Source organism: Triticum dicoccoides, chromosome 1A (assembly GCF_002162155.2).
Source record: "Triticum dicoccoides isolate Atlit2015 ecotype Zavitan chromosome 1A, WEW_v2.0, whole genome shotgun sequence".
NCBI classification, from domain to species: Eukaryota; Viridiplantae; Streptophyta; class Magnoliopsida; order Poales; family Poaceae; genus Triticum; species Triticum dicoccoides.
The window spans coordinates 565,695,764-565,702,630 of record NC_041380.1 but is presented as its reverse complement, the minus strand read 5'-3'; the positions used below and the strand labels follow the sequence as shown (position 1 = coordinate 565,702,630).

The 6,867-nt window shown below is 51.0% G+C and overlaps 1 pseudogene; it reads left to right on the top strand.

Annotated features, from left to right (window-relative positions):
- The first annotated feature begins 539 nt into the window (after window positions 1–539).
- Window positions 540–6,867, top strand: part of LOC119355466 — a 23,343-nt pseudogene continuing 17,015 nt past the window's right edge.

The following is a 6,867-nucleotide window of genomic DNA, read 5'->3' as shown; positions in this document are numbered from 1 at the left end:
CCAAGGTGGCCAATGACTCGGCCATAGTTTTCTGAGGGGAGGTTGGTCCCCCCTTAGAACAGATCGCGGCCATTAGGGCCCGGGAGATTCTAGATGGCAAGCTGGCTAAGACCCGCGCCCGCCTGCTTCGACCTCCCGAGGGGACGACCATCACCCCCGCGGGTCAGGCCCCTCCGATGGCCGATGGGATAATCCGTGGACGCACCCGTTCGCGCACTGCAGCCCTCCGCGCTCAAAGCGCTTCCCGTGTCCTGGGGTCAAGCGCCCCCCTGATGGGGGCTTAGATGCGGGCCCTTTTCTAGAACATCCGCGGCTTTGGCCATGATGGTCGTCGCCGCCAACTCATTAAGTACATTCGTGACGAACACATTGACATCATTGCCATCCAGGAAACCTTGCGTACTGAGTTCGCCCTTCAGGAGCTTGAGCGCCTTAGCTCCCACCTCTTTGCTTGGCACTGGCTCCCTTCTAGTGGGACCTCAGGCCATTCTGGCGGCATCCTCTTAGGGGTAAAGGATGCCACCTTTGAGGTGGGTGGCATGGACCGGGGCGAATTCTTCGTTAGTATGGAGATCTTCGAGCGCGCCCTAAATTTCAAATGGGAGGTCATTATTGTATATGGACCGGCGGACCACCGCCACTCCCCGGCCTTCCTAACAGAGTTGCGGCTGAAGATCTCTAACTCCCTCCTCCCAGTTCTCGTGGGCGGAGACTTTAATCTCATCCGATCCCCGGATGAGAAGAATAATGATCGGATTAACTTCCCTCGGATGCAATTATTCAACGATTGGATCACGGAGTTGGGGCTCCGCGAACTTGATCGGACGGGTGCCAGGTTCACCTGGACGAACCGGCAGATTGTCCCGACACAATCCGTTCTGGATCGTGTCCTAGTTTCCCCTGAATGGGAATTACGCTGCCCCCCGTCATCGCTCCGGGCTGTCACCCGGATCGGGTCTGACCATGTTCCCCTCCTCCTCTCCACCGCCGACGAGCAGCCCCCCACCGCGTCGCGATTCCGGTTTGAGCCCTTCTGGCCCAATCAGGCCGGCTTCCGGGAGGCTGTCGTCGCTCGCTGGATTTTTGCCCGCTCTGCTCCCCATCGCTCCATGTCCGCTGTTGACTCGTGGCACTTCTGCGTCAAGCTAGCCTGCCAATTTATGAAGGGTTGGGGGCTAACCTTGGCCGGGATCTTAGAGAGCGCAAAAAGGCCCTCCTGCTGGCTATCCAAGCCCTGGACGCCCGCGCCGACTCGACCGGGATCTCCCCTGATGAGTGGAAGCTGCGAGACGACCTGGAAGACCAGCTCTCCATCACTTACACCGATGAAGAGGCCTACTGGCGCCTGCGTGGCACCCATAGGTGGGTACTTCGGGGAGATGCCAACACCGCCTACTTTCAGGCGGTGGCGAATGGCCGGCGTCGTCGCAATTCCATCCATTGCCTATGGGATGGAGCCACGCCTATCGTTCTCCCCTCGGCCATCCGTACCCACGTAGACGGCTTCTATAAAGCCCTATTTACCCCCACCCCGCAGGGTGGGGCTAGTCTCACCCCCGACATTTGGTCGGGTGCGCAATTGGTCTCGGCGGAGGCCAACGCGGCATTAGTGGCCCCTTTTGACGAGGACGAGGTCCTCGCAGCCATTAAGGGGATGAACCCCTCCTCGGCCCCGGGTCTGGATGGCCTGCCCATGACGTTCTTTAAGACGTTCTGGCCTACCATCAAGCCGGAGGTCATGGCTCTGTTCGAAGAATTTTATTCAGGCTCCATGGACCTTGGGCGCCTCAATTATGGGATTGTGACCTTCATCCCCAAGGTCCCGGCACTACTAGGGAAAACCTTATACACAGAATCTTAGCAGCAGCGCGGCATAAAAACATGCGATGCTGCTAAGTAGTAGCAGCGCGGCTAGGGAAAGCTCGCTACTGGTGCAAACTTAGCAGTAGCGCGTGACGCTTAAACCGCGCTGCTACAAAAATCCATCGACAGTACACAACGACATAAGTTTACCAGTAGCGCGGTGCCAGGGAGCGCGTTGCTGCTAGTGCCATAGTAGCAGCGCGCTTTTTTGTCACCTCGCTGCTGCTAATTTTGAAAATGTGCACAGGGTTGGCCCGTTTAGCAGTAGCGCGTGACAGGAAAGCACGCTGTTGCTACGCTCTTAGCAGCAGCGCGCTTTCTCTCCCGCGCTACTGCTAAGACGCAGGACCCACCACCTTTTCCACTCCCCCTCCCCATCTCCTCTCCTCCCTTTCCCCTACCCTCCCACATCCTCCCTCTCTCACTCTTCTTCTTCCTCAATACTTCTCCCCCCATTACTCTCCCTCTTCTACCTACCTTTCTCTCTCTTCATTACTCCTAGCTATAACTACACCACCTCCATTAATTCATCTCCTTTCTCTTCCCCCCCTCCACTAGTTGAAGTTGTCTCCTCCCAAATTGGCTAGCTAGGTAGATGTAGCATTTAGTTAAGTGACCTATTTGCCCCCTAACTAGATCTTTCTTTGTCAAGAAGAGCTTTGTGCACTTTTGACCTCCCTACATCATCATCTCCACCGTGTGCTCGATCTCGAGATAGAGGTGTGATTAATATTTCATGATTTTGCAAAATGGAAATATGTTTATGCATGTGTGTGTGATATTTTTATGGAAATTGTTTGTGGCATGAGTTGACGCCAAATTGTGCATTTGAGTTGCCTATGTTTTGCTGAAATGTCGATTTATTTCCGTATCGGCGAATTCCGGGCAAACTGTAGATCTATATATGTCCTACTTTTAAGGAAGGTCATGCCGAATTTTTGTATGACTTTGATGAATGCACGCATTTTTATAATCAATTTGTTTATTATTACCGTGCAGAGTTCATTGATGGTCAGTGGAACGATGGTGGATAGGTGGTTGCGGTCGGCGGTGCAGGACATGAAGGAAAATAACCTGATAGAGGTTTTATGTCCGTGTCGAAAATGCAAAGGAATAGTTTGGCTTGACCACCATGTCGATGGTCGTGTCGAAGCGCACCTGCTCATAACTAGTTTCATGGATGGCTATACTCGGTGGATAACTGAAGATGAGGATGATGATGTTGAGGATGCCGACGGGGCACGCAATGATGACACGGGGCAAGACGAAGAGATGATCGATAATGGCGGCGGGGAAGAGGCCGGACATGGCGGCGAAGAAGGGGCCGGACATGGAGGCGGAGAGAACGACATGGACTCCACGCAGCAGAGTTCGTCGGTACTAAGTTCAATCGTGCGGGACCCTCATGTTCAAGCATTGCTTCGCAAGGAGACGAGTACTGAGAGAGCTGCTTCTAGAGAGGAGGCTAAGCTGGAGCAACTGGTGGTAGACTCGACCACTCCATTGTATGATGATTGCAATCCTGAGGTGACCCGCTTGAGTTTCACGCTCCAAGTGCTGAAGACGAAGGCTAAAAACAAATGGACCGACACTAGCCTCGATGAGCATCTCAAGTACCTAAAGGATGTTCTTCCCAAGGGTAATCTATGTCCTAGTAGTGTTGATGAGGCCAAGAAGATCGTGTGCCCTCTTGATCTACCACACGTTAGATACCATGCATGCATCAACGATTGCATAATTTATCGGAAGGAGCACGCAGAAAAAACAAGTTGTCCGGTGTGCAATGCTTCTCGATACAAGAAGGCCGGGAAGAAATGTCCCCAGAAAGTGGTATGGTACTTACCGATCACTCCCCGTCTCCAGAGGTATTTTGTAGATCCCAAGGAAGCAAAGCTAATGCGCTGGCATGCGGAGAGGAAGAAGCCCGACGATGGAGATGATCCGAAGCTGAGACACGTCAAGGATGGAAGCCAGTGGAGAGCATTGAACAGCTTCTATCGGTATTTTGAATGTGATGCAAGGAACATCGTGCTCGGCCCATGTACCGATGGCATGAATCCGTTTGGCAACCAGAGCACCAACCATAGCACATGGCCCGTGTTTGTATGGATGTACAACCTCCCCCCTGGTTGTGCATGAAAACGAAGTACATTCACATGAGCATGCTTATTCAAGGACCGAAACAACCAGGAAATAATATTAATTTGTATCTGGGGCTACTTCAGGAGGAGTTAGACACGTTATGGAAAACACCGGCCAAGACATGGGACACCAGCAGAGGCGAGTATTTCAACATGAGAGCCGCGCTGATCACGACAATGCACGACTATCTTGGTTACGAATATGTGGCAGGCCAGGCGTGCCATGGATATTGCGGATGCACGCGGTGCATGGATGATACGACGTCTCAGCAGCTAACGTCAAGGAAAGATGGCGGGTCTGGGAAAATCGTGTACATGGGGCATCGAAGATGGCTCGAACAGGATGACCCATGGAGAAACCGTGGAGATCTATTCAATGGTCACACTGAGCATCGAGGACCTCAATGTAAGCGGAGCGGTGCCGAAATCGATGAGCTGTTGAAAAACTGGAAGGAGTGCCCCGCGCCGGGAAAGACGACGAGAAAGGCGCCGGAGCCGCTGCTGAAGGTATGGAAGACGAGGTCTGTGTTCTGGGACTTGGAGTACTGGCACAAACTCGGTACACCTCATTGCCTTTATCAAATGCATATATGTAAGAATGTCCTTGAGAGCTTGCTCGCAACACTGATGAACATGCCGGATAAGACCAAGGATGGGCCGAAGGCAAGAAAAGACTTGCAAGATTTGGAAATCAGGGAAGATCTGCACATGCCGCCACGTAAAATGTCAGATGAGATAGAGACGGAGACAGAGGCACGGGAGAAGAAGGGCAAGAAAATAAAGCATGAGGATTATTGCCCCCCTTCTTGCTTCACCTTAAGTCAGGCTGAGATCAATCAATTCTTTAAGTGCCTTACCGGAGTCAAAGTTAGTTCCGGTTACTGTGGCAAGATAAGTAGATATCTAGACACGGACAAGAAAAGGTTTAGCGGGATGAAGTCTCATGACTGTCATGTGATGATGACGCAGATATTACCTGTTGCCCTTAGAGGGATAATGGACAAGCACGTCCATGACACGCTTATTGGTCTCTGCAACTTTTTCGACGTCATCTCTCAAAAGTCGATCAGTGTGAAGCAGCTCCGAAGGCTACAGGAAGAGATCATTGTGATACTGAATGAGCTTGAGATGTACTTCCCGCCCGCGTTCTTTGACGTGATGGTGCATCTGTGTGTCCATATTGTGGATGACATAATAGACCTGGGGCCGTCATTCCTGCACAACATGATGCCGTTTGAGAGGATGAATGGGATCATCAAAGGATTCATTTGTAACATGTCCCGTCCGGATGGAAGCATCGTCCAGGGCTATTTGACACAAGAGTGCATCTCTTTCTGTGAGAATTTTCTATATGGCGCAGACCAGCCGCCTGGTGTTAGTGTTGGTTTGCCCGTTAACAAGCACGATGGGAGGCTCGAAGGAGAAGGTCACTGCAACGGTCGCAGGGAACTGCACATGGCATACTCAGATCGACGCAACGACTTTGACAGAGCAAACTTGGTAGTGCTACAACACCTAGACGAGGTAGATCCTTTCGTGGCACTACACAAAGAAATTATCGCAAATAAGTATCGTGACTGGGGGGTATGCAGGACGGACGCCAAAGTTACTAGAGAGCACAACTCCACTTTCCTGCATTGGTTCAAAGAGCATATTATTGCTAATCCCCCGGAGGAGGGCTCTAAGGACGGATTGCTCATATACGCCTTAGCACATGGCCCCTCGCCCAACCTCGTAACCTATCAGGCATATGATATCAACGGATACACGTTCTACATGGAGGCCAAAGATATGGACAGTGATGAATATCAGAACTCAGGGGTGACGATGGAATGCATGACCGGCAGCGACAACGGCGCAACTGAACGATTTTATGGAAGGGTCGAGGAGATCTGGGAGCTTGACTACTCTGGACTGCACAACACGACGATGTTCCGTGTCAGATGGGCTAAGAATGTCGAAAGAGAAAGCCGGATTTTCACTACCATGACTATACCCGACGCCAAGAGTGCTACCGTGAATGCTATCGCAAAAAACGAGCCATGGGTACACGCTAAGCACGTGACACAATGCTTCTTCATAACCGACCCATGCAATCCCAGTCGTGTTGTCGTGAGGAAAGGAAAAGGAAACATCATTGGAATGGATGGAGTCGCCAACGAGGAAGACTATGATCAGTACGGCAACCCAATGAGGGAAGATGACGATGATGATGAAGTATACATCAAAAGAAGAATCAATACTACATTACCAAAGAAAAATCGTACTCCATGGAAAAGGAAAAGTCACAATGAGGGGCTCAATTATTCTTCGACGAACAAGAAGGGAAAGAAGCTGACTCAAAAACGAAAATGTCAGCACTAAGGAATCGGTCAAATGATGTAATATATATATATATATATATATATATATATGTTCCTATTTTGTATACACACTTAATTAGCCATTATTATGCATGGGTCCAACGATGTAATATATATATATATGTTCCTATTTTGTATACACACTTAGCCATTATTATGCAAGGGTCCAATGATGTAATATATATGTTCCTATTATGCCGAGGAAAAGAAAAAAGGGAAACTGGTTATAGCAGCAGCGCTTTAGTGAAAAAGAGCTACAGCTAGTCAAGGTAGCAGTAGCGGTTTCTGCAGAAAATCGCTACAGCTAGTCAAGGTAGTAGTAGCGCGTTTCGTGTAAACGCGCTACTGCTACGTCCACTTAACCCAAAATTCTCCCTCTCCCTGCTTCATCCCGCCTCTTTTCCCCCAAATCCCCACTCTCTCTTCCCCGGCCCCGTCGCACCGCCGCGCCCGCCCCCGACCTCGGCGCGCTCGCCCCCGACCCCGGCGCGCTCGCCCCC